Here is a 27,218-nt window from a genome sequence, read left to right as displayed (position 1 = left end):
GACTAAGTATGAGTGATATATTCTTTGTGAATGCATTTTTTCATTACTCGAAATAGGTCGACGTCCTGGTTGCCGTGACGTGAGAATAGGCCGACGGCGAGAGTTTTTTTCCAAACCACATATCCATTGCCCAAACATATTACCCTTACTTGACTTCTAATAGTTCCTACTTTAGTTCACAAAGTAGAGAGAATACCATGAAAAGGAGAGATTCGATCCAGTGATCTTCCAATGTGTAGGCAACCGCTCAATCCTTGTAGCCTATGCGGCAGCTGCCAGTCATCGAAAATTTATGAATGATATACACAGATCCTTATGATATATATGGCGATCTATAGTGCTAACCGTAACCCTAACCCAAACCCTTAACCTTACTGACCCGGGGATCAGTAAATCATACCCACCGCGCGCGAATTTAGTCGATTACTCGCTCGCGCCCTCTATACAATAGAACAGCTAGAAGAACTAATGGTAACGCAATGGATATGTAGTTCAGGTAACCTCGACCTTATCCGCCGCGCAGCGGAGGGTCGAGGAAGCCTCGTTGATTAACCCGAGGCGAGCCATACATTTTCAGTGAAAAGTGGATGCAATGTCCATACCGAACGCTCTGGTATTCCTGATTTTTCACTTGGTTCGAGGTTACCCATCTAACAGAAAAACACGTGACCGGACACCGGAAGCCGACGCCCCCAAATCTCGTTCATGACGAGTGAAATGCCGTCAAGTACCAGTCTCTGTAATGAGTGAATGGAGGAGACTGGTGAAAGAGTCTAATGGATATGTGGTTTGGGAAAAAACCGCGACCGGCCTGTACTACGTGTGTGGACATAAGTGTTTGTAGTAGAAGTCAGTTGGCCAATGTATTGCAATAAAAACCCTTTACATTTTGTGTACGTTTAGTGCGCCTAGTCTTTCGGCTGAAAACTACGATTAAAAGCTATCAATCAGCTTGAACACTTAGACATGATACAATGTGCATGTGTATTCTTCAGGCATCCCAAAAGCAAGTGACTTTTTTAAATGATAGGTATTTCTGATGTTAATACAAAAACTCGAAAAATCTAATTTAAAGTCGTGTATTAAACTTCAAACTGCAAGAATAACTTTGAAAAAACATATGAAAATGCTTTCCATCCCTACTGGGATCATTCAGTTTCTGCCGTTGGAAGTGCTGATGGAATGGCAGGATCGTCGAATCAGTCATTACGTTCGTAGATGAATACCTGTCTCTGCCCATCATAGATTCTATGATGGAAACTTTTGCCTGTGTCGTGTATTTGGATGATGGGATCAGAGGCGATGGCTTGGTTTGAAGCTGGGGGTCCTGGTTCCGCGACATTTCGGAATTACCAACTGGGGGTCTACTCTGATCATGGGAATTCAAAACTGATTTAAGAATTGGTGTTTCAATGTGCAAGTAAGTGTTTCATTATTTGGGAGGGCAGATAGTAAAGCTCACGGATAAAAAACTGCTGCTTAACATTTTGCACCACTGTCAGCAATCGGTACGTGAGCTGTATCTTGAATATCACACCCCTGCCTTGATTTGATTCTTCTTCCTCTTCTTCTTCAGCGGTCGCTCTGCAGTTGGAGGTGATTTTCTCCAGGGAGAATTCCTCCTCCAAGGCGAGATGAGTGACACTACGGTTATGCGCCAATTTAGTTTATTGGCCTAGTGAATCCGACTTCGGCGAGAGGTGGAGCCCACGCAAGCTACTCATGTTTCTCACTTGGTGGGATCTAAAACCTGCCCTGGCATAGACACCAGATACAAGGAACCTTGGTTTGACGTCTCATTCGATGGACTGCGAAGAGCCAGGAATTTTAGTTCCTTGAAAGCCACGCCGGTTCATCAAGAAATACAATCCTTGGTTCTCCCCGGGATCGAACCCGGGCTCTTTTCCCTGGTGACCAGCAGCTATGAAGCTCTCAATATTTGATTCAAATGCCCGATAGAAGTTTCACTTCTGTAAATATGGTTTTCCAATTCCACCTGTCTCCGAATAAAGCCAGTTGCAAGTAATTAATATCGACCAGGAGATTAATAACCATGGTGCAACACAGGAACCAGAAACTCAAAAACATTTCACCGATGGCAAAAGATGTGTGTATCACTAAAAAAAATTTCTCAGGACCGAAAACACTTGCTAAACATAGGAATGGGTATGTTTCCAATATGTTCTAACGCTTTGAAGGAGTTGGTCGTTGTTAGAATTTCAATACATCGGAATGCTAAAAATGCTATAAAGCCTTTTTATAATTAGGAATCTCTTAAAATTGAACGAACCGTGTATCTTACAGATTCTCGCCTTCGTTTGATTGATTTTTTATAGACAATAAACAAAATTGCTGTCGAACTATAATTGTTTTTCCTTATCTGCCTGCATGTGGAATTTTGTGGTGGCAATTAATGCCAAAGTGTGGAAGATCACTGGGTAGCCGAAGGGTTGAATAAATGATCCTTTTATTTAACACCGTTGAGCTGTCACATAGGGCCTCGTAGTCCAATCTGTTGGAAGGCAGCGCACATCTATCGTTGAAAGAAAAACCTTTTTATTCAAAGCCTTTTCATTCTTCTGTAATGCTTTGAGGATGATGATGATGACGATGACGATGACGACGGCGACGACGACGAAGAGGACTACGATGACGATGGCGATAATGGCGACGGCGACGAGATGATGATGATGAGAACGATGATGATGATGATGATGACCCATGCCCACTATAGAACGATTGCAGAATATGAGAGTTTATACATTCCTACTGAATCAACCGACTGTCCGAAAATGTCTTTGGAAAATGAATATATTTAGCAAACTATACCGGCGCTCTGTAGTGTTAAAATCGCAGCGTTGTATTTGACAGAAACAGCAGAATATGAATGAACTGGGCGGACTCACCCTAAAAACAGAACGATGATATCGATATTAGATAAAAATCACCACAATATTGTAATATTTTGTCTCTCCTCACCACTACAGCCGATGTAATTAGATGGTCTGAGAATTACATATAGGCTTTTTTTCACCCATGTTGGAATTTTTCCTGAATGCGTAATACGTGAGCGCGGTTTAAACAATTTGATACTTATAGAATATTACAAATATTCATTTTAGTATGATATCAATATTCTTATACAGTTTCGAGGCTGTTCCCGCCCAGTTCCCGCTGATTCCGCTAAATCGCCATTGTAGACCGTAAACATTATCAAAATAGGTTTTTGGCAAAATGCGGCTGACAAATTAACTGTCGCCGAAGAAAGCAAATATTTGTGATTTTTAAGAATTTTGGACCCCTCTATGCATGTTACATTGTTTGGGGGCGACTACTGTGCGTGCTTTGGCCGCACACGGGTTGATGGATCGAGGAGATTTTTTAAATTGATAGGTACATTTATACAACCGTAGATATACAATAGTCTGTGTGTGTGGATGCTTTTAATGCAACTAATGTACTAATACTTGTTACAGTCAACAGCGACTAGACTATGAATGGCGTCAAACCTTGCCACTCTATGACTTCTTACCAGGGTACATTTAAGTGTATGGCAGATTTCTGGCAGTTGAAAAGAGTGGTGCATAAGAAATAGCACTGCAGCCGCAGAATGTTCGAAAAATTAGCATTTTGATCTTCCCCAAATATTTATGCATACATAGATCTCACTGCGCTTTATTCCTTGGACATTCGTCAACTTCACGCACCGGCAATCTCCTACCATTGCTGAATAGAAGAGCCTACTGCGATGACATCTCTCTGAAAGATTTATTACAGAAAGTAAGCGCCCAACAAAAAACGTGACACTCAAAGTCCTTTGATGAAACTCCGTGTCCGCTCCTTCTCCCTTTGAATCGTGGAAATCTCCGGCGCTATTAAAGTGCGCGCGTGCTAAAGCGAGAACGTACGTGACTTGCCGCGATTTGGTGGTGGCGTCAAGTTCGACTCTAATTTCCTTATTGCATCTCGTCCCTAGGTATGAAATTTGGCCTCTCCAAACCACCAACTGAAATCAATGTTAAGATATAAATACCGTTGTGACATCAATATTTGTTAGATATAAACAGTTCGTGTAAACACATAAGATAACGTCCGGTGAAACCAATGCATCCGGGCTTTTTTAGGATTTATATATGTTCAAGTACACAAACTGTGCGGCGACTAAATTACAGTTGGCATACATCGGGTTCTTCACAAAAAAACTTCCTGTTATTCAGAGATTGTATCTGAGAGTTGGACGCATAGAAAGAGTCTATAACTTATGTGAATCGAGGATTACAAATATCTCGTGAAAATTTCGGCATGGTGGCTATTGTATGGTTTGTATGGCCATAGATCTTGCATCAAAGACGTGTCAAAAATGCGCGTATTGAGAAATTTACGATGTTATCCAGTTTTGTTATGAGTTGGCTAGCAATATCGAAAACACGGTCATTCAAAGTGTTTGAATTCTTTGTGGTAATTGTCAAATGTGACGGTATTGGTGACATGCTGTAGGCGTTATATGACCCGATTCTAACGTCTGATATTAATCGCTTTGTTGTCACGTCATCATGCCCAAGTGTCCATTAATACGGTGTTTCGTACTAAAAAATGGTTCAAGTCAATTCAAAAGTACATGCATATTTCACGAGATTTATGGACATCATTTTAGGCTGTACGGTCTACTTATCACAAAAGCAATAATAATAAATATTGAAAGTATTGACGATTTTCGAAGTGAAAGTACAGTATTACGCGTGACTCAGCTGTAAAACTAAGCGATCGGGCATGTTGAAGTCCTCATATCAATGGCAGCCATTCATGTATCTGCCTACATAACAAGCCAAATCTGGTATTAAACAATCAAAGGAATGAGGAGTGGCATTCTTCATGTTCTGAAGGCTAAAGGCGATGTCTTTTTGGGTTTTTTTGTCATATTTGTGGTCACCTGTTAATCCATGGCACATTTTTGAAGAAAATGGTAGATCACTGATGGTCTGATTTTTGAGGGTTATACAAATGTCGTTGCTGTTTGATTAAACAGTAGCCATGCTGCGATTTATACGAGATCTGTAAAAAAAAAGTCGTCCCGATAATCAATGTACATATTTTGGACACTTTTCGTCTCTCCATCTCTGAGATCAGGCAGTTTTTCTGCCAGTGAATAACCCGGCCGATATAAGGAGTTTCAAACTTTAACTATTCTGATAAATAGCCGGTACGTGATTCGAATCATCTACGCCGTTCGTTGAATATATTTGAAATTTGTAATTAGATTTGAAAATTTCAAATAACCCGGCCGATATAAGGAGTTTCAAACTTTTAACTCTTTTGATAAATACCCGGTACGTGATTCGAATCACCTACGCCGTTCGTTGAATATATATGACATTTTTTAATTAGATTTGAAAATTGCAAATTGTGTAAATGAAAACTGAACATAAATTTCGACAATGCATTTATGCAGACAAATAAACATATGCTATAAACACCAAGTTTCAGCAAATTGGCATGCATGATAAATGCAATGCGACATTGTGTTTATAACTGCATCACTATTCCTGTAACCAGTACCACGAGTGGCGTACCCCTTTAAGTACACTTTATACGTATCGCACTAAAACCAAGACAATCACGAGATCGCACTCCAATGTTGTTCTACGATTTGGAAACACCACAAGTAATGTAGATCGCCTAGATGCGAGGTTACCAACGAGGCCTTTGGCTCTGCAGCGGCTAGACTGCGTGTGAAGATTTAAAGCCCGTTGCTCCTCTCATTCGGTCACTAGTTACTCAGAGGAGATGCAGCCTGTAGGAGCTATAGTCACCAAGATGTCGTTTTACGGTGAGTTTTAAACTTTTACTGCAATCAATGCTCATTCCATCTTGACTTTATTTACTGACAGTATCACTTGTTACCTTATACATCTATCGATAATCGTTGCCATTTTTACTTCGTTAACTGACAAAAGTATTAGTTTTACTTCAGTCCATAAAACCCATTGCCGTTTTTACATCGTCAACTGACGATAACTTCGTTGTTAGTTTTACCTCTATCAGTAATCATTGCTGTTTTACTTCGTTAACTGACAATATCTTGTTACTTTTACTTCTATCAGTTATCATTGCTGTTTTTCCTTCGTTAACTGACAATAGTGTTACTTTTACCTCAGTCCATCAATAACATAATCTTTGCTTTTTTACTTCGTCATTGGCTGATATGAATAAAGACTAGCAAATGCTTTTACTTCAATTTTGTACAGAAAGGCATAGTGTAAATGTACATGGAGTTTTAGACAAAGCATTTGCTAGTCTTTATTCATATCACCAAATAACTTGGTACTTTTACTTCTATCTAAATAAGTGCCTTTTTTCGTCGTTACCTGACAATAGTACAATAGTGTTACTTTTACTTCACTCCATAAATAATGACAACTCTCTCTACCCCTTTTTCCTCTGCGTGTGTTCGTTTTTAAAGCACTTGTTCTTCTCGATAATTTACTCGCACTGCCCGTTGCTGATCATGAATTAAGAATCTTTGTTACCATTGAATAGTTGGAAAACTATACTTTGGCCATTGCTAACGCATTCCCATTGAACAATGTACAAGGTTGTGTTTTTTTGTATAACTACTAACAATAAGTTAAGGCAATACCTCTGTCACTTTGTCCATTGTTTACTTCAAGTTTTGTCACTTTATAAAGAACTGCAATAATAATGTGTAAGGACAGGTGTACTTTGCAAGTCAAAACAGTCACATCTTCCCGTAGCAAACGTACGTACGGTCGCTGAGAAAGGACATCACACAATTTATTTTCTAAAGATGAATTTTTTTTTTTTTTAGATATCTCGACAGATGGGTTTATTATCTCGATCGATCGCGATATTATCTTGGGCGATCGAGATGATAAGTCCATCTATCGAGATATTTGAGGAAATTGTTTTTTTTCATGTTATAGAAATTAATCATGTGATGTCCTTTCGTTGCCACTCTAAAAACGCGTTAACTCGGATCGATACACTTTTCTTTATCACTTTTTATAGCTAAAAGAGCGTGGACTTACATTTGTCAATTACACACTGTACTTTGCAAAACAGCGGGCCATTTGATGTGGTTCCACTATTCCTTCCACGTTTTGTCAATACGGAACATTAAAATGCAATGAATGTTAAGAAGAGCTTCCCTTAAAACATAGCCGGGGTATATCCCATGAAATATTCCACCGCCATTTTCTGTTTTTGTTAAATTTCAAGGCGACTTGAACTTAGCGTGGCGTACATGCAACAGTGCTCAAGTAGCCAGTAACACATGTAAATTCCTATGCCAGGCTCACCTAAAATTATGATCTTCTCTCGAAGATGCAGCCATTCAAAAAGATATAGGGCCCAGGGGTTTTACCTCCAAGGCAAATGTCCTACACTTTTTGATCAGTTTTATGTAATGCTGTATCAATACTATATATCAGTCTATTGTAATGTATTAGGTGTGTACTGTTCGGGAACAGAAAACTGGTTACAAGGGAAGGTTTTAAATCTTGATAAGATGAAAAATCTTGGTGGTCAAGATGAGGTAGCATATGCCAAAAGAAAAAATACCATTTTATGCGAATGTAGCTCTATTGTCAACGTGTCCCACCGAGACCTATTTTAAGACTTCTCTGATCGAAAAGATGTTTGCTGATTTGAGAAAATTTGATAAAAGAAAAAACTTATAACGAATAGGCTTTATAAATTCTTGATCCGCTCTGGAAAAATGTAGCTGTTGGCTAAAATTCTTGAAAATGAGTTATTGATACCAGCTTATTCTGCACAAAGTTATCTTTGAAATTATGTTTGATACATGAGGATCTCTTGGGGATGGGCTGATGAGATATGGACTTCAGAATACATGATTCTCTGAAGTAAAAAGTTGAGAAAACCTTGTCCGAAAATGGGTTACTTATGGATAAACATTAGAAGGAGAAAATTATTTGCTGTATTTTGTGGCTTTAGTGGCCTCTAGACAGAGTTGAAATAACCCAGGAAAGTCATAAAATCATTTTTCCCAAAAAATGTTTGTCTCCCTTTTCCCTATATGCGACCTCCGCCTCCTTTTGCCGGAGTAGGTCACCGGTAAGGAAATAAAAACTTAACACTGAGCGGGTCAAAACATTACCTTGCACACCCTTACTATTTATACAATAACGAAATAGATTACTTTTAGCACGTTAAAGACTCTGATATTACGAAGCCCCTGCTAGCTTATGAGAAGCTCGATATTTTTTTAATCGTACACCAGCAGTGGCCGTTATATAACTTTAAGGCAAGGGAGTGAGCATAGTGCGTTATGCATTGGAATTAAGACCAATATTTTAAGACGAATTCTGAATAATGAACAACTGCATCGCAAAAGGCTGTAGGTTTTGTATTTCCTCGCTGATTGAAATAGAATGACAACAAGACGCTGATTGGTTAAAGCCGAAAGCACGTGTGGAAAATCTCGTGCAAATAAAAATTTCGCCTACCGGACGGTAGATTTTGAGACAAAGTTCGGAATTTATTGGAAAATGCGTTAGACATGATTCCGATGTTGGTCTCTGCAAAATATATTCAGACATTAACTCAAGGATTAGGCTTGGTGACAAGTCATATTCGGCACAACACCAGACATTGTTCATGTTTCTTGTCTTAGCTTTGATTGGCGTTTCGTGCGGGGCTCATTTGAAATATGATGAGATTATTTGTCTAAGTTTTATTAACTTAACTATAATCCGTCCACCGAACCCTTACATACCTAAATCCAATAAAAATAATGGCATATTGCTTGTTATATCTCATACTAACACCTTAATGGTCTTTCGAGTTAGTCAATTTTGACATAATGGTTTGGATGGGGTTTAATGTGCTCACCACAATCACTAAATAAAAGTGACGACCATAGCCATCAGATAAAGATATGGTAATATAAACCGACTTCTCGCAGGCGTAGCGATAAGAATGAGTTCGGAAGCAAATAGTGTATATATGAGCCAGTATTGCTTGTCCTTCCGGAGAAACTTTTTGTTGCTATATTCTAAAACACATTGATTTAACACGAACTGCACTTTACAGTGTAAATGCAGTATGCGCAAACGAAACTTCGTTTTGAATTCAGCGGTTATGGTTAAGCATTCATAACGGCTCGGGTTGGTGCAAAATGTGGAAGCTGTCAAGAAGCATTTAAAGCCAAATTTGTCGTTGTTAATTTGTGATATTTTAGAATAGAAATTCTACCACTGTTTTGGTCTACATTTTAGCTCCACCCTCGCGGTTTTAGTGAGACAGTTAGTACCTCCAGTTCGGTATCTATTCCCTAAATCACTATGCACGGGTTTCTAATGAATTCCGTCCAACACTTTTATTTTACTCTTTAATGTCATTGAATAACTGTGGAAAAGGTGTTCACGTTACGAGAATAGGTATCCAGGGAAATTATACAAACACAATAGGCATATGATGGTAGGCTTTTTCTTACTTCTTAACGGTACGATTTCTCTATCTTCTCTTAATTTATCCGACAAAGGTCGGACCATGTCCGACAATTCCCTGAAAGATCGGATTTCTAGAAAACCTGTAGAATACGAGGGCTTCCGAAAATAGAGCACCGAAGATAAAGTGCATATTTTGAATGGGATTAATGAGGTGTGAGCCAAACGCTCAGAGTGACATTTGGTCTTTCATGCCCCATTTTGGGTTTTTAGAAATCCGATCTTTGAGGGAAAAGTCGGACGATGTCGAACTTTTGTCGGATAAATCAGGAAAAAGTTAGAGAAACCGTTGAGAAGTTTGAAAAAACCTCCAACCAGTGAAGAGGACAGATATTAATGTTTTAATCCAACGCAGCTTGAAAACAGGAAGTGTCGACTCAGTTGTTTTTTTTCATTATCGGACGGAACGAAATATTATTTGGTCAAAAACTTGAAAACCTTTAATTGTACATGTCGTTCATCAAAATGAACCATCTCCCTAGGATGAATAGATATGATGTGTGGTGATTTAATTTATGTTTCGTGTAACCTTTCAGTTTCAATTCATTATGAGTGTGAAATTTATTACATTTCTTCAAATTCAGAATTTTCAAGCTAGGCATTGGGCAACATTTTGGCGATGACCGCTTAATAAATAACGCACCGATTAAGAATAAATGAAGTTTATATTTATAACCTAGGTTAGATTTATTCTTGATGATAATTATCAGTTACTTGTATAACTCTGAGTAGACAATGGCTGCGGGATACGGCACAATCTGTCTCCTATTTTTCAAAGTTTATAAATGTGTTGAAAGCGTCTCATATTTGAGAGACCGTGTCAGTGACCGTTGTAGTTAAAAGACACGACCCGACCTTGTTATAACCTACGTGCATGTATACATGTATGCACAGGTCAAATTTGAAATTGAAAATATAATTGTAAAGATGCAGTTGGAATAGCATTATGAAAACGATCGTCAGTTGAATTAAATCGAATGTATCACTTTGACTAGATAAATGTAATTCAAGCTCGCAAGTCGGATCGATTGCAAGAAGGTTGGGTGACACGCTCTATTAAAGGGGTACGCCATTCGTAATAACTGTTTGTCCAGGATAATTGATAAAGAGAGTTATAAACGCAGTGCCGTAGTGCAGTGGTTACTATCTGAGAGAAAAAGCTTGAACTTGATATGTGTATATCTGTCTACACGACAGTATTGTAGAAATTTATATTCACTAGTACGTAATTTACACAATTTGAATTTTTTTAATTCAATTACAAATTTCAAATCCTTAAAGGTTCTTTGGTATTTTATGGGTAATAGATAACCCAGCTTTTGGCTACCCAGTCACCTCCTAATCTCATAAGTAGTTTCCATGAACAAAATTGCACAAAAAAGGAAAAATTCAAAATCTAACTGAATAAAAACGCTTTTCCGATGTTGATTCCGATTTGACTCGAGTTTATAGCTCTCCATCCGTCGATCTTTTCCATGTGGAACGATGCACTAGTACGGCGCTTCCTAGAGCCATGGATCTACCCTGTGACGACTTGGTGTAGATATCAATATCGATTTTTTTCGACGTCACGCGGATGGCGCTTGATTACCCCGCTATTGCAACGATAAATGGAAATGAGGTTACGTCGTAACGTGACGTGAACTTGGATCTCGACGTGCACTCACGTGGCGGGAAAGGTATTTCGCGCCAGGACTTGTGCGTACTACAACGAATACCGCGTTTTTCTAATATCTAAGGGCTGAAAACAAATTGGAAAAGCATCAAACACGTTCAGAAAAATAGTTTACTGATGAACTAGAAGAAGAACTAACATACTGCAGTGAAAAGCCGCCCATTCCTTTAAGGAACCTAACAACGACCCCTTGGTGATGAACCCGATGTGAAGAGCTAAGATGTTTCCAATACAAAAGGCGTCCTTGCAAGAGCTGCGAACATTTGTTAGCAAAGTGAATGAGCATTTTAGTGGTCACAAAATTTCCTCAGTATATATTGTGGAACTTTGAGTTCTCGGAAGCAGGAAGTAACGATAGTCTTGCGTCCGCACAGTGTCTTCCCCACCTCTTCTCTCTTTCAAGGGTATTCTATTGGTCAAAGAAAGAATAAGTGAAACATGTCATCAGAGCTAAATGGGTTCGCAGAACAAATAACATTCAAAAGTTCATAAGCACTGTGACTAAAGGTGTCGGTTTGCCTGAGAAAAATATGTGCTCACCTGGTGAGGAAATGACGACACAAAAGAAACATGCAAAAGATTAATTCATTGTGAGGGATGTAAGGCCCGCATTTATTATTATCTGATTGTACCCCTCAAACACTCTAATGGGAGGGCCTTGTTTCTATTGTGTTGCAAAAATGTAACCAATACCTTTACCAACCGTAATAAGAGGCCATATCACGAACATCATCCAATGTCCGTAACACGCGCACTTTTTTCAGTCTCTCTCTCTCCCACGGACTTCTCAGGAAAATAACAAGAATTCGGGTTTTTTTTGCCTTTGGCAAACAAACACAGTGGTGAAAAGCGCATTAATATCGAACTACCCATCTTCAAGTTATGGCAGTTGGAAAATTCAAACATTCCAGGTGGTGCAGGAAGAGCAAACTGATGATGTACGTACATCGTGCTTTACTGAAATAAAAAAAATGTATATAGTTTCATGCCTATTTTTTTAAAATAGGACATTAACATGTTCATTAAAAGCTCATACCTGTGACAAGGTAATTAAGCATGAAACTATCAAAACTTTATTTCAGTACAGCACAATGTACATCTTCAATTTGTTCTTCCTGCACCACCTGGAACGTTTGTATTACATAATGCTATAACTTAAAGATGAGTACTTTGCCTATTTTTTAAAAATAGGACATTAACATGTTCACTAAAAGCTCATACCTGTGACAAGGTAATTAAGCATGAAACTATCAAAACTTTATTTCAGTACAGCACAATGTACATCATCAATTTGTTCTTCCTGCACCACCTGGAACGTTTGTATTACATAATGCTATAACTTAAAGATGAGTAGGTTGCTTTTTATGCGGTTTTCACACCTGTGCTTCTTATGTGATGCCCTATAATTTATACCCCAAGTTAAAATTTTAATAAGAGCGTTTCACGTCACCTTTAAGGAATATATACTAGACGACTCGGGACCTGAATTTGGATCGTAATGACCGGCGTTTAGAATTTGATTCTCCAGGGTGTCTCAGTGATCGTGTTATGGGAAGGTTGCTTTCTTGGGTAGAGAGTATTGCGCTTCCCGAACAAGGAAAACGGATGCGGTCATTCCGCTCATTACGAGAGGGATACGTGGCTATAACTGCGGGAAATCAGGCCACCTTCCCAGTGAGTCTGTGTTAACATCTTGTGAGTGAAAAATCCAAACCAGTGCCCAACCCACGTCAGCCTTCATGTAACCCATGTGCTCATTGGTCCGAGCCACGTGGTGTATTTTTCAATAGATGCTTTTACCGTGGTCTGAAATAAAGTGTGCCCCGCCCGCCCTCTTTGTTCTGGCTATGATACTATGTGGTATTTACTAAAATACCAAGTGTTTTTAAAGTTTAAATTGACCTAAAAAATAACGTGTTTATAACTATTTAGTTTGACCAGTGTTGGTCATATCGCGCGCTGTCCATCCTTCGATCTAACCTGTCTATTGTCGCTGATACCAAATTATAATGCCCGACTGCTACAGGGTGGCCCAGAATTATTTTCCATCGCACAATAGAATTCGTTTGTGTATCCATTGTGTGAGGGAGAATGATACTGGGCCACCATGTAGCATCTGTTCAGGAATTAGGCTCACGGAACAATAGGCCCAATCTTGGGAGGACCTGGATTGTTCGAATTTTGTTATAAATGTCATGTAAACGTAGACCACTCCACCTTAACAGTAAATCTCATCCCCAGACTGCTAAATATTGAAATGGTCATTACTCCGTAAGTAAACAGAAACGATCACGCGGTGCCTTTCAGATTCCTCCGAGCCAATTGGTATCTTTCTCTTGTCAGGCGTTCGTGTTTGTGCAAAATGTAGCTCAGGCATTCAGTCTGTCCTTTCATGTGCTTTCTAAATACCTAAGGAAATGTTGGTGATCAAATAGCCAATACCCATTGTACTACCCACGGATTACTCTTTTAAAAGAGCGATTATTAATTGTGCGGGCTATTCTAAAGAGACGACAGTCTGGTAGAGGCGTCCAGACTCCCTGGTATAATTGATGAGAAGTAAAAACTCGGCCGTCAAGATGGGTAGAGGAAACTCACCGATTTCTTTCCGCAGTTTTCTTCATCTCACAAATCGTCGATGATTTCACAAAGTGACCTATCTGCATTTTTTCTGAAATTGAGATAGCAGCTCCATCTGGGTTCTACTACCCACGTCTACTTACACACTTATTATCATGGTGATATTCAAAGTAGTCCAGAGTCATTCAAACTTATACAGAAACTTTGAGTTGTGTTAATTTGCCGATTGGCCACTTCGTGAAATCATCGACAAAATGCTTCTTTCGATGAAGGTATAACCCTGCTGGCCATGCGGAAACTCCTTTCTCGAAATAACCACTACCCTTTACATAAACTCGTAAATAAAAAAACAACATTTTTTTCCTGTTTAGAAGAGGCTCTTCAATGTCTGCCCACCGGAATTATAGCAAGATGTTTATTTGCAAAGGTTCTTTCAACTTCCTGTCTCTTTTAACCGGCACACGTGGGCAAAAAATACTTCCGGTCCTGTCTTGAAACTGAAACAGTTGGCAAAGGGTGAGTGGGTCGGAGTGCAAGAAATTGATAATGATAATCCAACAGTTACCTAAAAGTTCCTCTCTACGCTCGCCTCATGGCCAGCCACGAATGACTTCCTTGCTGCACCTTTGCAGATATGGTAGCCTTCTATTGTAACAACCCTTATCTGTTACCAAATGACGACCCTCACTCGTCAAATTTCATCGCCTCATGGCCAGCCATGAATGACTTCCTCACTGCAGCTAATAAAGGCTATCGATTAGACAACTAAAAAAGAGCGAAAAACCATTTTTCTCGGATGCTGAGATGAAAGAAATTTTAACTCCAAATGGTACCCTACCACCATCTCCAGTACATCAGTTCACCGTATCATGATGACGAAGTTTCCCCACAGGTTTCACAAGTCTTTCAATAAATTTTTGAACCTATTGAAAGACTCGGGGTTGTCAAACATTCACAGTTAAGAACTGGGCCTGGTAAAGACTGGTTAGTCTGACTAGACTAGTGTCGATATACAGTGAAATTGCGCAGCCACCAATTGGTGTTATACGGGTATTTTAATACGCTTTGTTTGAGCTGCAGCGCTAGTGGTGTCGCAACCTTCCACGTAATGTCACTATCCTTTTGGACCGCTGTGCGGAAACATCATTTAGGCCCTGAAAAAAAGCCCGTCTCTGAAACTTTAACCCTAATACGACACCTATATGGTCGCCTCGGACAAATATTCCCGGCAAGAACGGTATTTATGAGATCCAATTCAGTTTTCATACGATCCTTACATTTGTTCTCAAGAATCTTGTTTAGATAGTCCTCTGTCTGTAACCATGGCCCAACATCATTCATGCCAAAGTTTACATGGCAGATATTCTCTTTAAAACCCTCTCCGTTCGTTCAAAACTTTATAAATATAACTCGAATTTGAATTTTAGTTGTGTAAATACGCACTGAATATACAATGTACATGTATATTTTGGTTAGTTTCATGCATTGGATGGTTTCATGGTTTCATGGTTTTGGAATGTCCGAAGGTTAACATTTAGAACCTATCCTTTAAAAATATGACTGCCGTAAGAATAGCCAGTTGTTTGTGTGTGTGCACAATGCATTAGAGGCGCATAGGACTAATAGCAATTTTATGCACGCGCGCCCATGAACAAAACGCTGAAAAATTCCAAATGTACAGTTATAGCTTCATCATGCTTGCCACCCTTTTTAACTGCCGCTTTTGATGACGAACCACACGGTCTATTTTGAGGCCAATGCTCGACACAAAATGTAGTAAATATTTATTGTTGATTTAATGATAAACGCTTCCGGTAAAGTATCAGAAGAAAACGCAGCAAATCGGGGTGAATTCGACACCCCGCGGCTGATTGGTTTTTTTTAACATCACCAGATAAAAAAAAATGCTCGTGTTAATGGTTAAGGCTCAACCATCGCATAGAGTGTAACTTCCAGATCTGTTTATCTTCTAATCTTTAAAGGCTCACCACTGTCAAGGGAACCATTAACCAAAACCATATGAATTTATCCTCGCCCCCGGGAATGACGCACACCTTGGTATAAGTACATGCATTACTGACGTGATATTAGGACTGAAAAGGTTGCCTCTAGTGTCCGCAGAAACTTGTCTAACATACGCCGTTTTTTTTTGCATCTGCATCGACCTTTTTATCAATAATTCGATATATAGTCTTCCAGCAGTAGTATCATGCATAGTGTCACCACAGGTGTCACCTTGGTAAAAAAGATCATCCATTTTCCTCTACTGAGAAGTGGATCATGTCGAATGCTTACCCGAAGGTTGCTATGTACTCCTTTAATGGAAGTATCATTTTTTTTTTATCTCTCTGGTTTGAATACTATGTTAACCTATCAACGCACGAACATTGATGGCTGCGTTCTTCTTTGGGCAGAGCTTAAAGTCTGTGTCGATTGCAGTTAACCTGTTTATTGGCTACACGAAGGTAAAACAAAACTGACCACAATTTTATACAGAAATAGGCTATTGCCATCTGAAATACATGGGAAGTTAAATTGGCCGTTTATAGGAATATGAACTTAAATGATAGTTAATGTATGATATGATGTATAAATAATTGCTTTTTCCAGCCATTGTGTTTACTCAAACGATTTTGGGATTTCTTTTACCGACAAAACTTCAGGCCCCTGTGGTTCGAGTTGCAAACGTATTGGCGCCAAAAATGCACCTACATGTAATTTTGGCGAAAATGACTTCATACGATGTAATGCCGTATGTGCGAAAACCCGCCGCGAGAGCAGTTTAGTATGACCAGAGTCTTTCAAATAAATGTTCCAGTTGTGCGGAATTGGCTTGGGTCAACGCGAGACCCGAAAGAGCTTCGTAGAGCTCTGTCCCAACGTGCGTCTTTCGCAATGGGCGGTGGCTTTGATATTGAAACAATGCGGTCCCTAGTTGCCTGACTCTTTATTTGAAAGACTTTGTTTAAACAAAGGCCAAGCTGAGTGCAGAAGCAACAACTGCTGGGTTACAAGCAAACACTCGTAGATTGCATTGTATTTCTAATTATAATTTCTATATGTCCCCTTTGAGAACAAAGTCACAGTCAGAATGCAGGGATAAGTTCACTTTACATCGTCTTTCACACGCCTGCATGGCTGCGGTGGTTTTGTTCTTCACTTGGATATAAAGGAACGGTACACAAGTAACAACAAACGATTCCATTAGCCGACGTTCTATCGGGCATTTACTTTCACTTTACAACAATGTCACATTGTTGTGCAATAGGTTATATCCACGTTCTTGAAGTTCGTGCACCTCTGGGCCTCCGCACTCGATCACAAAAGCTTTCCCCAGCCCAAAAGGGAAAATGTCCTATGAAAAACGTGGCCGTCCCCATTGTATAATGACGGATTATGGTATAGGATTAAGCAGAGGCTATGACTCTCAATACCTCAGGTTGTTTCGTCCGGTTTCTTTTTTTGCGCAAGGCTGCATCTGTCAAAAAAATATCTGCGTGCAGACCTTTTAGGCAATTGTGAGCAAGCTTTTATCGCATCAAGACACGATTTTGATAATTCCTTGTATTATGCCTATGGTCTTCCTGTCTGTAAAACGAAACGCCACCAGCCGAGGCGTATTTTAAGACCTACGTTTTTACAGAGGCTTTTAACAATTATATGGTTGTAACAGTGTTTTAAAGAGTATTGTCTTTATGTATTTTTATTAGTATCTCTGGAAAAGCGCCATTAGTTATATGATAACTATTTTTATCATTATTATTACCTCAGAGATTGAAGTGCAGAATCCTTTGTTCCACGCACATTATCACCCTAGAATATTTCCAACTTCGACCCCGGCAGTTGTAGGGAATTCATATTAAAAAGGTCACTCTTTCGGGTGACTAGGGGTCACGCAACTTTACCCATCAGTTACCTGTAATTCGAAGTTGCTGTTCTCAGGTAGATAATAGGGAGTTGTCATTTGTAGCTGGGATCGTAAAGTAGAGTTCGTTTCACTGGATTGGGATTACGAAGTGTACTTCATGAATTTCTTTCTTAGACTAACTCTATTCTCAAAAATTAACTGGTACAAATGATAATGAGTATGAATCATGCATCAGTACTTCCCGAAAGGATCCGTCCGGCTGTGTGGATCTGGTGATGATAATAGGATGCTAGGCATAGTACTGTAATAAAAACTGTCTTCAAAGAGTTACCGATAAGTGCTGTTTTCAAACAGGATAGACGACCAAAGTTTCAGAGTGACACCAAATCCCCATCAGGAGTTTTCGCAAGCCCCCGAAACGTCCACGTGAAGACCTATCCCATTCTTCGACTTTCGTTATCAGGTGGTCAAAACAATGAGATAGGCGTTCCCGTTGAGGTTTCGGGGATTTGTGAAAACTGCCTCGAAATAACTTGAAACGCTTTGAGCGATGAATTTCGTTAGTTAACAGAACTTGATTCATTTCTAGAAACGTCGGCAAACTCAACAATAAAAACCAAGGCCATAGAAATTCATCTGAATTGTTTGCCAACCAAGTTAAAATGAAAACAGGATACGAATAATGAGACATAGAAAGAATATCCCCGGGCATGGGGCGTGTGCGTTCTTTCCTGCAACACATCTATATGTCAAATATCGTCTTCGGCTTTTAAATGTGTTTTTTTAAAGTAGCACTTCTTCTAGTTTGTCTGTCATGTGTGTCTACAGATTGGTAAGGTGTTCTGAATGACGACGCCCCCTTTTGCACTAAATCTTATCGAAGTCGCTTTATGCCTTCCCGTCTGATTTCCCAACAGCTTGTATTAAAACCACGAAAATGTAGATATGGCTAAACGTGGTTTTAAAATCATTTTTGTCACAGATCATGTCAGAGTCTCATTTCTACCACAGTGGTTTTGGAGAGACAATTAAAACTGCTGCTGAAAGGGTAAATGTCGTCCTAAGTGCACCTAAATGGCACCTAAAGTGCACCCAGGATCAGCCTGGATGCACGTAAGTATCCTTAAGTGGACCAGATTGAAACTCGCGCTGATTAAAAACCTGTGTCCGAGGTGTGGTACGCGTGCGTTTAGCTTCACACGAGTTGTAAACGAGGCGTCAAAATGTCAGTACGGGTTCCGCTAGCATTGCACGACAGCAACAGCTGCTCATCATCGTCATCATCATCATCCCCATCACTAGAGCGATATCGCTGCCGTATTACATGTCAATCCATATTTATAAACTTTTAAGGGGAAAATACAGAGAAAATGTTCGGCACGAGATTTCGAGATTTGCAACAAAACAAACATAATTTCAACCTCGGACACATGATTTAGTCGGCGTGAACCCAGACTGATACTGGGTGCACTTAAGGTACACCCATTTACCCTTTCTGCAGTGCTTACTAGGTTGGTATAAAATGTGTAATGCAAGCCCGTTGGCTTCGAGGTTCGCTGCTAGTGAGGCTGATGATTGCTGAAGGAGAGATAGACGGGGTATAAAAGCTACGACTAAAACTCACCATGGCAAAAAATCCCATTGGGAAGGGGAATCCTCAACAGCGTGTTAGTACTCATCACCGTATGAAAAAATTCATGCTCTAAATTTCTACCCTAGTTTACTGTAGCCCACCAAGGCTCATACACGGTCACAATGTACACTGTAATAAAAAGGAAAATTTCAAAAAGCCTCTGAGATTTTCAATAGAAATACTTCATTCTCTCTCAAACTGAGTTATTCGCATCAAACCCAGACATTGTGAGATTTTAGAATCAATGTCAGACCAGTCCGTGTATAATTCATGTAGGCCTCCTCCACAAAAGTGCAAAACGAAACGGCTAGGCTATGCTTCAATTATAAAGCGAGCTAAAAGCTTAAGGCTAGCTGCTCCGTATATGATTTTCGGTGACTTATTTCTTAAGCATATTTTAGGCCTCCATACTGGTAGTCTTTCCCAACACCGCACAAGTATCTTTCATTTCGAAAAAAAAATCGTCTGCCGCCTCAGTGTTCGCCAACAGTTTAGCACCACCCTCGCGGTGTTGAATGAGACAACCAGTATAATCAGATCGGTATATCAGTGACAAAAAATCACTTGTCTTGCGTTAACGCCTGAAAAGAGCTGACTCGGCTTTATGTGAGAATGGACGATTGTCGTTAATTGCTGTGGGGGACGAGTTAAGTTGTCTGTAGTCTTTTGTCATATATTATCGCAAAACAATTTTTGTCTTCGTTTTAACGGAACTATGATGAGCAATTCTTTTCTTGATGTATTAAGTTATAACTCCGGGCCTTATTTCTTGAAGAATCCGAGGTTTAGCCGGCTTAAATGTTACGATTGAATTGCTAATAATAATAGCTTCATCACAAGAAAGGCTGGCTACCATTGCTGCTCTTTATAACAACAATCGCAGACTAAAGTACATTGTTCTCGCACACAATTTGTAAAGACTAGGCACTGCCGTGGGACGGGAGGCTTTTGGTTAGCAACCATCCCATGGTCTTATATTCCCTCTAAATATTCATATTGTACAAATAAGACAAATAGCCAAACCGGATATAAAAAAGTCTCCCCCAACTTCTCACTTCTAAGTGAGATAAGTTCTTGTATTGCTTCCTGGCATCAGATGATAGTGTTTTACATATTGTTGGGAAGTTATTTCGAAAGATTTTAGATTCACTGGTACTTAAGACATTTTCTCATTTTTGATATCATTATACTTAATTAGTTGTCATACTTGACTTGACATGCTAAATGTTAAATGATTATTTCCTCTTTTTATGCACTTAAATGTCGCTAATACGTCATGTTTCTTGCTGTCAAACCCGATGGTTATGTAAGTTTTCAAGGAGTAATAAATACACATTGTTATTAGCGTAATATCACTTGATAAGATGCAGAACATGGATTTCGACGTGTATATGCTTTTCTCTGGTCTACGAGGCCACCTGGCGGAAGTTTTACGCCGAGACAAGACCACTAATGACTATTCATTCAGGTTGGAGGGTCGAGGCCTATCAATTAGACGAGTGCATGTTTTTAACTCTCAAGTACATATTTGGAGAGGTATTGAAAAAATATTTGTTGTGGCAAGTCTACAGATATAAAGAAATTATTTGATGAAAAAATTAATTTCGAAATTTGCTAATTGGGTAATAGGGGGCGTGTTTTGAGTTTTTTCTGCCAGTTGGCTGAAAAGAGTGGAAATATCAAAGTCTGTCTAATTTGTCGATTATCAAAAAATTTCCGTGGTCAATCACCAGTTTATTTTTCACCATTTACTTGCCCGACTGTCCGGAATAACATAATCTAAATTTCAGATTCACAACCGCACGCACGCTAAAAGGCTTAAAAAATCAAATGTGGTCTTGTCTCCGCCTCGGGCAATGGCGCTACGCTGATCAGTTTCTCCGTAACTCGCCATCATTTGAGCACTCCCCGCCCCCGCCTCGCTTTGGCTTTGCAAAGACAGGTCAAGTAGCAAGCACTTGGAGTGCAATCGGGCAAACTAAGACAAAAAACGATTTTAGTCCAAAAACTAACCCCAATGGTGTTTCAATCATGACGAAAATCTGTATGTGTCATGAACAGAATATATTGACAATCTTATATGAATTTAAAACCAAAGACCTGAGAAAAAAACGCTTTGTGTAAACAGTCTCCACAAATCGACTCCCGCGCATTGATTTTTGACTACAAACCTGCAAGTTCGAAACTGGCCAGTAAGACCTGATTGTCGTAAATGTATTATCAAAAAGCATTCCTCGGATGTCCTGGCTCTGTAGATTAATAATTTACGTTTCGGATTGAATCCAATTTCACCCAACACAGCGATCTATTTACCACAATTTGATATCTTAGTGTGTCCTCTGTCACACTTTCAGTAACGATGAAAACAAGTCTCTGTCTAGATCAGCCTCGTCCCAAGGCATCGCACCTCCACCAATTCCTGAGGCTAGGTTGGACTGTAGCTACATTTCGTACGTTGACCGGAGCAATCGACGACCCAATGTCATGAATTCTCGCAGGGAGGCGCGTGGCTTTAGGCCAGAGACCTCTATTAAAACCTGTGTACATTACGTGTACATTGTTGTGCATAAGTTTTGGTAAAAAAAATACACATTGGACCAATCAATCTGCACAAAATTTTATATGTGTCAAGAAGAACTTTGCCAATAGCATAATAAAGTTTAAAAACATTCCAATACCAATTACCTGAGAAAAAGAGATTTCCGTACACCATATCCATCAAAACGTCACTGGCGCATTGATATGGCCCTGTCAAAGTACAAGTTCTAAACTGACCAGTGAGACCACATTTTCTTAAATATATTATCAAAAAGCATATTTCTGTGATGGCCTGACTCTGTAGATTAAGAATCAACCACAGATTGAGAATTAATTCCACTTTGGTCCATCCCAGCCATGTATTTACCACAACTTGACATTTTGATAAGCTCTATGTGACTGCCACACTTCCGGTCGTGGATGACTACAGGACTCTGCCCTTTACCAGGATATGCCCAGACGCCTGAATTTTCATTGAGCGCTGGCCTAAATAGGTTCTTGAAAACAGTAAAGAATGACAGACTCTGTCACAAAAAGGTCAAAAACAAAGAGAAGACCATTGATGTGCTTGGAGATTATCTTTGGTGATTTTCATTGCGAAAACAGCTTGATTCAGTGGTGCGGTGACCACCGTGGCCATGCATTCAGTGGAAACCTACCATAGACGAGCAATCTTTGTCGCATGAGATTATGATCACAGGTCGCAGTGACAAAAATCGCTCGTTTGTGGAGCGTTTATGAACAACACTTTTGTCTCTGCAAAAAGAAACACATCCTGAAAAAATACTAGACTAAGTCGTCATTATTTGAGGAAGTCGTAACTCATTCCCGTAAACACGTCGATGTAACTTATACATACAAAGGCAAATAAAACTTAATCATCTTGTATGCTTTAACGGTTTGTTTTGTTCTGCATCCATTTTTTTATCGTTTGTAGACTTTGTCATTTAAATATTGCGCGGTTCGGAAAGAGGAGATCGGGTAAAAACACTTATGCTATCCTTCAGTGCCCCGGGCACGTGATTATATAAGGCAGTGTAACGAAAGTCGTATACCTTCAGGCTAGCCTCTCCCTCCCCTTGGTAACACCTGCATCGATCTGAAGGCAGTTAAAGTTTCGAGAGCCCCAAGCGTCTGAGCTGTTCATTCGAATATTTGAAAACCCTTTCTTTCATACACGCCATAACTGCCTGTGGTAAGGTTTGAAACTTTGGCAGTTTGAGAATTTTGATCATTCATTCCTCCAAAGGGCAATGCTACTGCAGCTGCAGGTAATAAGCATAATGTATACCTCAAATTCTAGAGCAACAATATACTTGATAAAAATCAAACTAAAGTGTAGTAGAATGCTGCAGCTTGAATAGTTCTCCGAATGAGGCTTTTTGGGTTAAATAGCTTTTTGCCGAGCACAGGACACCACGAACAAGCAGTGTCGTTCTTTCAACAGCCCACAATGGTCGTACCAGAAACGTGCCGTTCTGCATCTCCACAAATCGTTGATCGATTATAGTTACAGAGGAAAAAATGAGGCAAAATTTGACATCTATTGCTGAGATGCAACGCCATTTTTTACGTTCGCATTACTCTCAAGGCAGGCGTCACGAATGTGAGTGTAATACCCCTTCAAATCACACGGACATCTCATAACAACATGGACATCCAAGTTCCTTTGGGCAAGATATGTTTTTCTTCCTCGATTTGATCGTCAAGTCGTTGAGGTGTCACTGAGTGAAATAATCAATCTGGCTCTCTACTTCACAGCAACCTTTTCATACACCGAATTAAAAGGAAGTTTTCTTGCTTCAGATACAACATTTTTTCCTTTATCGGCCGCTACTCTTAAACAAACTTGTCATAATGACCACTAAATGTCAAAAGATAAGAAGGCGATCAGTACATAGTTTGTAACCATCCCTAATCGGTTGAAATAGATAATTTTTCTAAAAGTTGTTTCAAAAAATATTTAGAGACACAACGGATGTTGCCAGTCCATTTATATACCCAACCGCGAGTGATAACCTTCAAACTGATGCTATAAACAGTTCCATCGTTTGTGTCGTTATTTTTTGCATGCTGTACATTTCCAGTTTAGCCGTTAGGTCCCCTTAAACCGCATCGTCGAAGATGAGAGCATAAGTATTTCTTTATTTCCTACTTGCTAGAAGATTACAACACAACTAGGTATATTTACAACAACAAAAACAAAAGAAAGAAATTGCACAAAACAGAAAAGGAAAAGTGTCTGTGAATTATTTTCCTGAACATTCTTTCTCAATGCCGCCAGGTGGCGGCAGTGACACCAAGAACTTGTGACATCGCGTCAAAATCAAGGCCATCTATTTGCTTTCCCAGCAATGTTTCTACCAGTTTTTAGATCCAGTTCTTACTGACAAAAAAAATTAACTGGTGGTTCGCTATCCCGTTCCGAGAACCGATCCACCGAGAATGATCGACTTCTGCAAATGATGCCATCTATTTTCGGCCAGGTTTTCTCAATCTCGAAACCAGATTTCGTGATTGAGGCCTTGGTGCCTTGGTGCCCGGGTGCCCGTCCGTGATTCGGAATAACATTCAAAAGTGAGAAATGTTTGCGGCATGGACTAGGGTATGGACTCCGTATGGACTGCGGCAATCGTTGACGGTGCAGCAGCTCTCGGGCAGAATAGCAAAACCTCTCACTCTTATTGCCTGAAACATCGTATCAACGTCAGCCAAGAGACCTTGTTGTCAAATCTATGCGTTAGATTTATGTAAAAAGACCATGAAATATGCCATCGGAAGACGAGCCCAAAAGCCTACCCATCTTTGAAAATAAAAAAAAATCGTTAAAACCTAATCCGATTTCCCAATCGGATTAGGTTTTAACCAACCTTCATAATCGTCTCAGACGAATATATTAAAAGTAACATTTCAAACTCTGGGATCTACAAATTCCCCCGAGGATGATAATTCTCCAAAAATATTTTATTATGCTTTGGGTTTTTTTCTTGGTTGTGCTGAGGAAATTTTTTTGTGGAAGATATTTCCTCGGAAGGTTAGTGAACCTGAAGTCTTAGCAAATGTCTTTTAGTCTCAGTTTTATTTCTTATTGTCTTTTCCCTTATTCTCTTACTGGTCATAGCAAAATTGTCGTATTCATTGTATTTTTATTAAATGTAAAGCGCCTTGTAGTTGTTTTACAGAGAGCGCTATATAAATTGTGTGTAATAATAATAATAATAATTACTCTGTTGTGAATAAAAGGCTAGACATTCAACGTTAGGGTTTTTACATAATTATGTAACCCTGCCGTAGGCAGGTAATTTGAATAACGAGAAAAAGAAAGTGTGTATATAACCTGTTCTTCTGCAAGGCTTGGCCTGTGCATATGCAAAGTTACCGTGTTTTGCGATGAGCGATTTGTACAAAATGCATCAGATATTCGGTGCCCTGAAAAATAACTCGCTCTATAATTCAATGCACAGACCACAAACAACTCGCGAGAAATTCGACACATGTTTTCTAAGAGGTTGCCCGGAAATTTACTGTACCTCAGGACTCGCATTCAATGCGTCAAACCATGAAGGGGGATACAGAGTTCACATTGACGGCTGCATATAAGTCAGAAAAGAACTCGTGATTTTATAACCAACTCCAAAAGAAACAGTGGAGCTTTTCCACATAAAAGATAACCTCGCTTTGATTAAAAACAGCATCCGATAGACGGAAGAAAGCCAAAAAGAACAATCCACACCCTTATTGAGCCATGTATTTAGCAAATAGTTAAGGCAATGTATTATTTTCCGTATAAAAAAACTGACAATGCCTGATGAAATCGTTCATTTAAGTGAAATTTGCGCCAGAACCTGTATAGAGATGTCTTTAAAGATGTATCTCTTCGAAATGTAACTTTTACCCTTTTCCATTAACGTGGGCAGCATATTATAAGCAGTGTTGCCGAGTATAATGAAAATGAACCAGCAACACGCGCCCTCCAGGGAAATAAGAAAACATCTTGCCCGACTGAATGGCATTTGCTTTACTTTCGCCGAGTTTGCAGTGTCTCATACTCTTTAGACAAGCGATACAGATTCATACTTGGTACATGTAATAACAGATTTTTTAACATTGCAAAAGGCTGTCTGCCGGCGATTCAAGTTGATTGTTGAGGTTGGTTGGTCGATAGGACTACGATATTTTGCTCGAACAACTCTTAGGTATACACCTATGCGTTCTGTTGACGAGCCTTGAGCAAAATAGCACAGCGATATATATCAAATAGATCATTCAAAGAGAGTAATAAATTGGCTACTGCTATGGTAAATTTGAAATCTCAATCATCTTAATTCATGAAAACAATATTATACTAGTTTTTTTCTATGCACCGACAGCCACACGGTGTTTTTATGAGCGGAGATTGCGAAATGGGCCGATAATTCTAACCGCGAAATCAGCAAGTAGCTGCTTTAAGCGACAACTGGCAAGTCAATAAATGTGCATGCATTTGTAGCAGCAAGGTGAAATGTTTTAAGCGTTCCCCTATTGTTTGGGGAACGCAAGAAAACAGCTTGTTCCTCTGCGTATCTTATGTCATGTCATGGCTTATTCCGTCAGCGTTTTGTATTAAAAGGAGATGATACTGAGAGATGGCGTTTAACGAAATATGTTGCACTGGCATCGGCGTGTATACAAAGTTCGGGGAGATGGGAATGTCCCAGATAGTGAATAGCATCCCGCGAAGATGACGTCACTGCAGCTGCTGCCCTCTATTTCCCCATCGCTGAATTACAGGCAATGTCGGACAAACATGCGGTTTCGTAATGGATTCAGGCTTTCTAACTAGGGCAGTTAGATTCAATCTGACACATGTCCGAGTGTTGGAAATACTACATAATTGTTCTGAATATTTCTCTCTCTGACTCTATGGTATCATGCATGCTAAAAACAATGCAGGGTCAAAGATAATTGACTTTGAAATAAGCTCAAATGCGTAGAAATAAGTGTCTATGTCCGACTGTCTCGTGACTAAAACGTTATCAATATCTTATGCAAATGACCTTGTGAGCTATAAATAGTAACTTCGCGGAATGCTATTGTTCAAAGTCAATCAATTCTTTCCGTGTCATTCTCTGTCGACAAGCACCCTGCTTCATTTGTTATGTTGTAATGAGTGGGGGAACATAGTCAGGTGCTACACCGGTATGATCTGTTGAACACACTGAAGGTCTTCTAGTTTGATATCACCTGGCAGCTGGTGTTTATTAGTCAAACCAACTGATTCAACCTTCAAGCGAATGTTTTATCTCACGTAAATGCGTCAATGCATGTCCATGATGTCAGATATCCATGAATATCTGATGATGTACATGTAAGCTATAAGGTAAAGTTATATGGCCGCGAGAAAGCTATAGCCTATATATTGTGTACTGTCAGCTCTTTTTACTCTGCTAGTGGCTA

At 39.5% G+C, this 27,218-nt stretch overlaps 1 long non-coding RNA gene across 1 annotated transcript in view; it reads left to right on the top strand.

Moving 5' to 3' along the window:
• The first annotated feature begins 5,627 nt into the window (after positions 1-5,627).
• The window catches only part of LOC135493767 (uncharacterized), a 115,718-nt gene continuing 94,127 nt past the window's right edge, over positions 5,628-27,218 (top strand). The window contains exon 1 of the long non-coding RNA XR_010448292.1: positions 5,628-5,827. This is a non-coding gene — a long non-coding RNA (uncharacterized LOC135493767). The remainder of the gene's footprint in view (positions 5,828-27,218) is intronic.

The sequence above is a fragment of the Lineus longissimus genome, chromosome 9 (genome assembly GCF_910592395.1).
Source record: "Lineus longissimus chromosome 9, tnLinLong1.2, whole genome shotgun sequence".
NCBI lineage: Eukaryota > Metazoa > Nemertea > Pilidiophora > Heteronemertea > Lineidae > Lineus > Lineus longissimus.
This window is presented reverse-complemented; position numbering and strand designations above follow the sequence as displayed.